The sequence below is a fragment of the Crinia signifera genome, chromosome 12, assembly GCF_055691185.1.
Source record: "Crinia signifera chromosome 12, ASM5569118v1, whole genome shotgun sequence".
Lineage (NCBI taxonomy): Eukaryota > Metazoa > Chordata > Amphibia > Anura > Myobatrachidae > Crinia > Crinia signifera.
The window spans coordinates 12,021,711-12,033,423 of NC_139228.1; positions in this window are offsets into that span (position 1 = coordinate 12,021,711).

The window sequence follows — 11,713 nt, forward strand, 5'->3', positions numbered from 1 at the left end:
CAGTCCCGTTCGCTGGGCTGCAAGCAGGTAGCCGCTGCCGGCTTGCCCTGGGAAATGCCGCCTTATCAGAGGATTTGCAGGGTATGTTCAGAAGCGCCAGCTCAGCGGAGAAAGCATTTGAGGTTTACTTGCGATCTGCCACCAGGTAGCCCAGAAGGCTGCGAGGAAAACAAGGGCTTCCAGGCACGGGCGCCGATGTGAAGCGCCTGCCCCTAGCATGCCTGCATTTTAGGGGTGGCCATCAATCATCGATGATTAGGAATCATTGATGGTTTATGGCCAATGTCGAATAGTTTTGCCATCGATGGGGGAGAACCAGATGGTTTCCAACTTAAACGAATAGTTTCGTTTTTGCTTTTCCCCCCCAGTACCGGGACACGGAGCATAGCTCCGTCCCCGGCACCCGCGACACCCCACCCCCGCATTTTGATTGGCCCACAGACCAATCAAAGAAAATAGATGACCATCGATATGTAAAAACATTGATGGTCATCCATTAAATATTTTGCACTTAACGATGGCCCATCCCTACTGCGTTTTGCCAGGCATTTCATTGGGCACACCCACCTTTTTTGCGGGCACGCCCATGAAATGCCGGGGATCCAACCCGACACACCCATTCCCTGTCACTCAGGCTGCGAGCAACTTGCAAAAACAAAAATTTGCCGATGGCGCTCGCAGCTGGGCACTGCACATGCGCATTGCGGAAAAAGGCGCATGTGCGGTCCTCGAGCCATCGGACAGCAGCTGAATTCGGACCTATGCGAACATATCTGAACCGGCCCCGATGTCAGATCTAAAAGAGGATTATTCTGTGGGCAGCTCAAGGCCTTCTGTGTTAGAAGAGGATACCCAGCACGTGGAGAGAGCCTTGGTGGTCATAAACAGATAGGTCTCTGGGTAAAAGTTCCCATCCGTCTCCCCGCACTCTCCTACTCCTTGCCCACTTTGTCAAGGATTACAGCTGTACGATGAGGGTAGATTCCACCTGCCCACATACCTCGGAGGGTTGCAATGTTCCTTCCTCAGGGATGATTTCCAGATGTATGCCAACATTTTTCATCAGTCAAGAACCACATCATCCTGCCTCCCGCTGCGCCCATTTCACTAAGGAGTAGGCAGGGTCCATAAGGCTTCTCCTGGGGTCTTCCATACATCTGAGGAGAGCGGGCAAACTTCAGGAGCATATTGCATAAACAGGGGCTACTACAAGGGAATTAGGACCTTATTCAGTGGCGTAACTACATTTTGGGCGCCCCCCCCGCCGTTAAAGGGAGGGCGCCCAGCCACTCACCCGCCCCTCCGCCCGCCGCCCGCCACACCAACCCCCGCAGTCTTACCTAGGTTCAGTACGCGCTGGTCCCGGCTCCCTTCTTCTGCTATGAGGACCACCACAAAATGTCCGCCCCCATACAGCAGACAGTTTCAGAGAACTGTGTGCTATATGGGGGCGGCCATTTTGTGGTGGTCCTCAGCAGAAGAAGGGAGCTGGGACCAGACCAGCGCATACTGAACACAGGTAAAGACTGGGGATGGGGGGGGGGGGGGTTTGCGGGGGTTGGTGCGGCGGGCGGCGGGGTGTAATGTAACTATAGCACTGCAGCCCCCGGCGCCCGCACATGCATAGCGCCCCCCCCCGCGGTCGCGGGGGCTGCGGTGCTATAGTTACGCCACTGACCTTATTCTGGTCCACACACAACTCTGCAAATTTCGTATAGCTGCGTGTGAACGAATCACCACCCGCCGCCCGCGCAGCCACCCCCGCCCCCCTCGTTCACCGATTTTGCCCACAGGGCTGCGAATGGATGTTTTGCATCCAGTCACAAAAAGAAGGGGCTAGATCCCAGCGTCTGGGAAAACCAGTCAGGTATAAGCAATCAAATGCAGATAGGATAGTAATAAATACATAAGTAAAATGGCAAACCTTATATAACACAACATACAACAATGGCTAGTGTCCGTGATGGCAAGTGCTTATATACATTGCGATGAAGTCCTTGTTAAGGGTTAAATTCACCAAAAATTGGGACTGGGAAAGTTCCAAAACCATATTAAAGAGGTTTTGGAACCACTTTTTAATACTGCCTGTTGGCACAAGTCGGCTTTACAAAATTTTTTTGAAAAACTGTTGACCTTTCCATTGTCGACCTAATGCTTGTGTCAACCTTAGCCATGTTGACCTATCTCCGGTGTTGACCTAAGCCCTGTCGACCTTCATTTGTCAACCTGGTGGCCGCCCACTGGGATGGTAAAGTATGAACACACATATAAAAATGCATATAAGAGGCCATATTCAGACAGACTTCCAGGGGGAGAGGGACGCTTGACTTACATGTCGACATTTAGCTTGTGTCGACCTAGACATGGTCTTTCATCTATACCAGATCCTGACTACACACCAAGGGAAGGGTGAGTAGTGGAGGGCGGTAATGAGCCGCCGAGGAGAAGTACCATAGAGGATCCATAGAAAGCTGGGAGCGAGGAGCAGGTAAGACAGTGGGCTTCCCTCTCCCCCCCCCATCCCGCCCATCAATAAACACTGCCCTCCTCCCCCCCTGGACACGGTATCGCCACTGCAGTATCCAGCCGCACACCCCCCCCCCCCCCCGAAGTGCGGGTGCCCGCTGCGGTATCTCCCGCAAAACAGTCCGTCCCCCCCGCCGCAGTATCGCCCGCAATCCCCCCTCCCCCCCCCCGGAGCGCACGCGCTGGGGGATGCATCGGGCGGCGGATTTGCCTGGGGCGGGGGGAGGCTTGCACCGGCCCTGTGTGTACTAGCATTAGCGTACACTTGAGTCAATAACGCAACTGCGGCTGAAGACGTACAGACTGGAGGGTACTTCTATGTTAGTTGGGCGCCCACTAGAGTTACTACGCTCATACCCCCACTATCCATGTCGGCATGGAGTTGATTTTATATAGTGTGGCGAGAGCAGCGAGCCACCCTGTCCGAAGCCTGGCGAGAGGATGCGGAAAACAAAGCAAATAGCATAGTGGGCCCCCAACTAACATATAAGTACCGACTGGAGCATTTGGTGCTGGCGCATCCTACTGCAAGATTGCGAAAGGTGGGTGAGAATAATTGGGCGCTCCTCAAATTCTGCAGCCTAATTCTTGAAAACCTAGGATCAGTCCAAATGGACCCTGATAGAAATTTGTGTACAAGTGGATGGGGTTAGGAAGAATATGGCGCTGAATACTTATCTGATCACGACGTTTCTGCTGTAGATGGATTCCTTCTTTTTCCAATTTTCGTATTTTGTTGTGTTCATTGGATGGATATGTGAAAAAGAATATTGAGTTTCAATAAATCTTATTTCTTGCACATATGGGATTAAACCCTCAAAAGAGTGTAGGCAAGGTAGGTTACCTTACTCATAAAAAAAGGCGGAGCTTGATATTCATAAACCTACTGCAGCTTTGAGTAATTTGACAGGCATGGAAATATAAGTACATACTCATAGGGGCAGATGTATTAAGCCTTAACAAGAGATAAATGCAAGGGTGATAGAGAGATAAATGTCCAGCCAATCAGCTCCTTACTGACTTTTTTCAAACACAGGCTGTAACATGGCAGTTAGCAGGTGATTGGCTGGACGTTTATCTCTCTTTATCACCCTTGGATTTATCTCTTGTTAAAGCTTAATACATCTGCCCCATTATGCTCTAAATATTATTCGCATACTACATAAAATATTTATTATATTAATTACAGACACAAAAATTTGACACGCTTGATAGCTAAGTGGGATCAATTGCGCCCTCTTGTGTAGACTAAGAATACTGCAGCATCATTACTGTGGTATACAATAATAATACTGTATTAGTATAGACTACATACATTCCCAACCACGGTCCTCAAGGCACACCAACAGTGCAGGTTTTAGTGGTATCCAGGCTTCAGCACAGATGGTTTAATCAGAAACACTCAGGTACTAATTAAGTCACCTGTGCTCAAGCCTGGATATCACTAAAACCTGCAGTGTTGGTGTGCCTTGAGGACCGTGGTTGGGAATGCCTGGTATAGAGTATCTTACTGCAGCATATTTACTGTCACATTTTAAACACTGCAAAATCTAAATGACAAATTATAAACCAAAAAAATACTATGTACTGCATGATTTTCGTTTGGTCCTTCAGTTCTATAGGTGATCCTATACAGGTTAGGTTGAGAGATTGTCAGGTTTTATGCAGGAGGGTGGGAAGCGCTGGGTCATCCAAGAGTAGACAGCAGAGAGACAGTTGGAGATATGAGTGAGGAGAGAGATCAGGAAAGGAGCAGTAGATTTTAGTATTATCAGCATAGAGGTGATAGTGGAAGTTAAGTGAGCAAATAAGCTCACCCAGAGAGGACACGTAGAGATAGAGAAGAAGAGGGCCAAGAATAAAATGTTGGGGGACACCTACTATCAATGGAAGAGCAGGAGAGGTTAAGTCATTAGAGGTACAGCTGTGCATTTTCAAAACAGACAGTGCATATGCAAGCAGAAAGAGTGATATTCAGCAGTAAGTTTTAGCAGTTAAGAATTGCACTTATGTTGATTGTAGTTTCCTTCAGTTTCTGTCCAGTTGAAGTCCAGGCTAAGTCTAGGCTGACAGTATGCGGTTGTATATTCCAACTTAGAATCTTCCTACTTTGAATTCTGACAATTTCTAAAGCCAGATTTCTATAGCCAGCCAAGGCTTAAGGTGCGTACACACGGGGCAATATGATCGCTGGCAATATATTGCTAGCAATATATTGCCCCGTGTCACGTTTTCATCTGCGACCAGAGATGGTCGCAGATTAAAATTTAAACACTGCTGGGTGAAGAGGCAGGGGATGTCGCTGGTCGGAGGAGCATGCTCCTCCGACCAGCGACCATTCAGGGGCTGAAAACGGGAGCGCGCACCCGGCGATTTATCGCTGGTGCACACTCCAAACACTGGCAATATGGTCGCTCAGCGACCATATTCCCAGCGATTTCAGCCCCTATCGCCCCCGTGTGTACACAGCATTAGTCAGCCTCCTATACTCTAATAAGTAGGTCTGTAAAAGCTGTTTCTAACTTCAGTAATTAAGACCGCACCCAATGCCCCTCTCCCACTAGAGAAAGTGAGCAATAAAACTGAGATAAGCAAATGGTGAGATGTTACAGACCATGTCCAAGTCACTAGTCAATTTTAAGTCACTATCTAATTTTAAAAAGAAATTTGTACATTTACCTAGACAATGCAGTATACTAATCACAGTGATGCTAGTTCAAATATGACTGTTGCATGAATGATATTTTACCTAGACAATGCAGTATCCAAATTGAGCTGCATGCACAGTTGAAGAACAACCTTGATGAAGAACTGGCGGGTACAGATAGCGCAGGGCTTGTCTTTGCTGGGGATGGCGGAGGACTCGCCACCCGCCATCCCCCGCCCCGCGCCATCTGTATGTCGGAAGGGGACGCGCGTGCACGAGGTGCACGCGCGTCCCGTTCCGACGGAGCTTTTGCCCGGGTCCCCGCCGGCTTCCCCGGGTCCCCGCCGGTCCACACCGCCCCCCCGCAGCCCCCCGCAGCCCTGCCCGTCTCCCTGAAGCTGGAGACGGGCAGGACTGCACCCGCCGCGCCGCCTCGCCGCCCGGCTATTGAGACGCTCGTGCGTGGGAGACGCACGAGCGTCTCATTCAGCCAGAGCGCCAGATTGCTGGCGGATCGCCAGGGACACGGTCCTGGCGCTCCGCCAGCAATAATAAGCCCTGCTCCATCTGTATGCGCATCATCAATCGTCTTTCGTCACAAACGCACTGAAAGATATATTGACCAATTTCGTTTAGAATGGCCGAAATTGGTCAAAAAAGTTGGTCAAAAATTGTACAGTGTGTATGCACCTTAAGAAGCAACGGTATATGGCCACTGGAAATGCATCTTTCAACGTAGTCCATGATACCAGCAATCCTACCAACATATCTGCTGACAAAACCACCCCACAGACAGTCCAGGAACGCCTAGCGAAATGGCACGGATATCCATGCAGTTCCAATAGGCATCGCGCACAAAACTGACACATTGGGCGCTTGATGTTTGTACTCCGTGCACTTCTGTATCAGAGACATCTGAGAGTTTATATCCGGATTTGGGTCTTTGGGTTGACACAATTTAGGATTGACCACTGAAGGTCAGCAGGACCTATGTCTACACCTGAAATAAATTGACTGGGCTGGAAGGTCCACACAAGCATTAGGTTGACAGTTAAAAGGTCAACATGCATTTTTCACAGTTTTTTGTCTCAAATGTCGACATAGACACCGTCAAAGTGCACCGCTGTTTTTGTCGACCTTCTAACTGTATTCCTTCTATCCTGACAGAAGTTACCTTATTTTATACTAATTTATAGTAATTAGCGCCATCTAGTGGCGGGCAGAGGAACGACCGTGCACATTTTTATTAATCAGCTTACTATATAATGGGACTGGCACTGAACCAGTGACTGCTACACCCTTTCCTTGCTGTGTTTAAATAGTGCTCTCTGTATATTACGCAGTACAGTATAATGATTTATGGGACTCACTGCAGACTTGGCAGACTTTATACCTGGCCTGTATTCTCATTGTGCAATACTGTAATGATATACTGTAGGTGCCAAAATCATATCTGGCCTGTATTCTCATTGTGCAATAGTGTAATGATATACTCTAGCTGCCAATATTGTAATCCCAGCTGGGATGATGCATGCAAGCAGGATACACAGCAGCTGCAGCATAGACCATGCACCGAGCCCCGGGATAGGCTAACGACAGCCGAGCACAGTGAGACACGCACTTTATATACAGAATAAGGTAGAGAATAGGACAAGTTGATAGTTAAAAAATATTTTAAAACATGAGGTCTGTCCTTAGTGTTTTCCAACCACTGTGCTGTGGTACACTAGTGTGCCTTCAGCTGTTCTTAAGCGTGCCCCAGATCTGGAGATGCCCACACCAGTTTACAGCCACCACCAGTTCAACTGTTATTTTCTGGTCTCTTGTTTTCATGTGAGGGCCAATGTGTTTTATTTTTGTTACCTGTGGGGACAACTGTGATTGTTTATTTCATATGGGGTCCTATTAGTTTTTTTCCTGTGGGGTCCAATGTGTTTTTCCCTGTGGGGGTCTGATGGTGTGCCTTAGCAATTTTAGAACTTTGTTCGGTGTGCCAGGAGGTAAAAAAAAAAGTTAAAAATCACTGCCTTAGGGCCTATTCATTTACAGACACTAGGGGGCGGTAGGGAGCCCCATGTCTGCCTGCAGCAGAAGTAATTGGGAATTGTGATTTGCGCACATGCATACTAGAACAGTCCCCAGGACCTGGCATGGACGCCATGTTCCCGGAGACCTGACTCTGGTATTAAGCCATAGATTACTGCACTGCCAGAGAAGAGGGGTCAGCACAGAGACCGCGCACAAGCGCTCTCCTGTGTAAGCCGCCCCTGTTCATAGGTGAACACAAGTCTGCCACAATCCTCATATTGGGGCAGATGTATTAAGTCTGGTGAAGAGATACAGTGGAGATAACGCACCAGCCAATCAGCGGTTTAAAAAATGAGTTAGGAGTTGATTGGCTGGTGTGTTATCACCTTCACTACATGCAGCCCCCACACACGCACACCCGGCAGTGGTACACGCCACCCACAAGGGGATGGGTCATTGTGTTGACCAAATTGAGGTCGACATACATTGGGTCAACCACTGAAGGGGAACACATGTAAAATGTCAACATGTCTAAGGTCGACAACCATTTGGTCAACAGTCAAAAGGTTGACATGAGTTTTTCACATTTTTTCCCCGAATGTCGACATGGACACCACAAAAGTGCACCGCATGGCTCGCCAAGCTCCGCTCGGCACACTATTATATTCTCCCTCCCTGCCCTAGTGGATGGTAGGGTATGAAATACCGCCTGTCGGCACATGTCGGCTAAACTAAAGTTAAAAAAAGTAAAACCCATGTCGACCTTTTGACTGTAAACCTTCTCCATGACAACTTAATGCTTGTGTCAACCTTTTGACACTGTCAACCTTAAGCATGTTGACTTTTTTCATGTGTTGACCTTCAGTGGTCGACACAATGTATGTTGACCTTAATAGTGTCGACCTAACGACCGTATACCTCCCACAATGATTGGTCAGTCAGCTGGGGAGGACTGAGGGGTTCTAGTGCAGGGCAGAATAGGCAGAGGAATTGTATTGTGGGTTTCTGACTTACTGTAACTATGTTTTCATTTGTACTGATTCCTATGTAAATATGTGCAGTTCTGGTATTTATTTGTATATGTGTGTATAGTTATATTTTTTGTATAAAAGTTGCAAGTGCTTAATAAAACATTCCCACACACCTGGCAGTGGTACACGGAGCCCCCACACGCAAGCACACCTGGCAGTGGTACACTGAGCAATAACAATGCATACCTCCTAACATGACCCTCCCCAGGAGGGACACTTTGCGCTGTTTCTGGACTTCCCTCTTAATAAATGATTGCCGTCACCTGTTTTAAACAGGTAAATGGGTAAGAAAGGTGTTTCTACACAGGTGGTGGCAATCATATATTAAGAGGGAAGTCCAGAAACAGAGCATTGTGTCCCTCCTGGAGCGGGTCATGTTGGGAGGTATGACAATGTACACCAGCCACATAATGCAGCGGTACCGGGCACTGGTGGCACCACCTGGAGGAAATGAGAAGTAGAACAGAGTCTCCTGAGCTATGGCATCCGGAAGGATGTATAACAGAGATATGGGGACTTACCTGCTCAGCGCAGGCTGCTATGGGGATCCCCCCTTCATGCTGGAATCACAGCGTCACCAGGACAGTCAGTATGTGACAAGTTGGCCGGGACTTATAGTTTCCCACATGCAGATCAGCGCTATACTGTCTCCTTTTGCAGGCTTGCTGGGACCTGTTGTTCCACAAGCAGGAGTTTATTACTCTCTGGGACAATACAATGGCTCCTGGTTTCTTCCCTTCCTGTCTCTCTCTCCTCCATTGTCACCATAAAGTCTCCTTTATCAGCTTCTCTTCCACTGACATACTGTAGCGGTGGCCAATGACCATCTATAGCCAGGTAACACCAGCATACCTCCCAATATGGCCATCTGTAGCAGGGACACAATGCTCTGCTCCTGGGCTTCCCCGTGACTGTATGATTACCCTCACCTGTGCTGAATCACCTTCCTTATCAAATAACCTGTTCAGCGCAGGTGATGGCAACCATACAGTAACAGGGAAGTCCAGGAGCAGAGCATGTCATGGGTCATGTTGGGAGGTATGCACCAATATTTTTCACTATCCAGCCCCTTGGGCTCCTGGGAAACCTGTCTCTCTCCATTTGTCAATGGTGGCCATGTTTTCATAGCCTGCTATGGAGGCAGCCATTTTGTGTTAGCTCCTGCAGCACACAGCTAGATAACCATAGAAGCATTGGGATGTATTTACTAAAGCTTCTATAAATGAAAAGAGGTGATGTTGCCTATAGCAACTAATCAGATTTTCTGTCTCTTCATTTATAGCATGCTATAGAGAAATGATAGGCAGAACGTAATTGGTTGCTATGGGCAACATCCCCTTTTTAAAAATGTTATAAACTTTAGTAAATTTACCTCATAGAACGCGACAGCAGCAGATGAGAACCACTTGGCCCATATTCCCATGTACATGCACACACATCATACTTCCCTTCCCTTCTTTTTATTCCTCCCAGCTGCACCTCAGGGGGCGGGGACAGAGGCTGACATCATCAAGCCCCGCCCTATTACAGCAAATGCATCATTTTAGCCCTGCCCCCTCCCTAATTTGGCTTACCATAGTATCCCTGTAAAACTGGGACACTCATGGATTCCACTGGTTCTGAGGCTGAATACAAACAGGTGACATGCAGGATTGTAGTTATCCAGCCCCAGAAACTGTGTAGCTTATAAGTGTCCAGGCTTAAATGGGACAGTGTGATGAGCCTGTAATTATTCTTCCGGTATATTTTGGATTGTGAGAGGAAACCTGAAGTACCTGGAGGGAAGCCAGGAGACCAGGGGGAGAACATACAAACTCCACACCATCATGGTGGAAATCGAACCCATGACTTTAGTGCTGTGATCCATTAATACTAACCATTACACTATCCTTATGGTATACGGTCATCAGGTCGATGTGCATTGTGTCGAACACTGAATGTCGACATGGCTTAGGTCGACGTATGAAATCGGTCGACATAGCCAAGGTCAACAGGGTTGGAAGGGTGACACAAGCATTAGGTCGACAATGGCAAGGTCGACAGTCAAACGGTCGACATTTGTTTTTCATGTTTTTTTGGGGTATTTCATACCCTACCATCCACTAGGGCAGGGCTGGGCAACACCGGCCCTCCAGATGTTAATGAACTACACATCCCAGGATGCTTTGCATTAGTTTTGCTATGTGGCCATGCTGAAACTGATGCAAGGCATGCTGGGATGTGTAGTTCCAGCCCTGCACTAGGGCGTGGAGGGAGAACAGCGTGCCAGAAGTATGGCGAGGGGGACATGGTACACTTTGATGGTGTCCCTGATGACTATGTCGACATTCCGGACAAAAAAACATGAAAAAATCATGTCAACCATTTGACTGTCAACCTTGCCATTGTCGACCTATTGCTTGTGTCGACCTTCCATCGATGTCAACCTTAGCCATGTCGACCTATTTCAACCTTTAGTGGTTGACCTTCATACAGTGGACCCTATGACCCTGCAGACAGCGTTCTATGTGGCATTCCATCCACTGCTATGTGTTCCTGGATAAGGCATGCTATGTATCCTGGCCATTACTCCCAGCCTCCTGCACATTGTCAAAGCATCATTGGTGGTTATTAACAGAGAAGGGGGCCTGTGTGCAGTCTCTGTGCGGGCCTTGCCCTCTCTCCCCGGCCATGCTTGCCTACCCTCCCGGAATGGCCGGGAGCCTCCCGAAAATCGGGTCCGCCTCCCGCCCCCCCCCGGGAAGATGGGCAAGTCTCCCGCTTTCTGTTCATAGCCCCCGCTCCCCCCTTGCCCGCTGGTTTTATTTAAGTATGTCCCCTGCACAGTTGGGCCTGTGTGCGGTCTCTGTGCGGGTCCTGCCCTCTCTCCCCGGCGCAGGTGGGCCTGTGTGCGGTCTCTGTGCGGGCCTTGCCCTCTCTCCCCGGCTTAGTTGGTCCTCTGTGCGGGTCCTGCCCTCTCTCCCCGGCGCAGGTGGGCCTGTGTGCGGTCTCTGTGCGGGCCTTGCCCTCTCTCCCCGGCACAGTTGGTCCTCTGTGCGGGCCTTGCCCTCTCTCCCCGGTGCAGGTGGGCCTGTGTGCGGTCTCTGTGCGGGCCTTGCCCTCTCTCCCCGGCACAGTTGGTCCTCTGTGCGGGCCTTGCCCTCTCTCCCCGGCGCAGGTGGGCCTGTGTGCACCATACACCCAGCACCCATTATGGACATGTCTATGAAGAACAGTATGCAAGAATCGTCCTTGTAGCAGACACGGGCCACACTCAAAGCAACCGCCAAACCCCAGTCTCAATGGACCACCTCCACCTGCTGCTACTGAGGTGCCAACACTCTTGGCAGGGCCTCTGCACAACACGGCCCACAAGGGCTACACTTTCTATAGATGCCAGTCTGAGAATTGTTGATGCTGTCTTTGGACAGTGCCCCTGAGAGGCTGAGCCCTCAGACATGTGGGCCCCAGGTACTCTCCAAGATGCACCCATGTTGCTTTC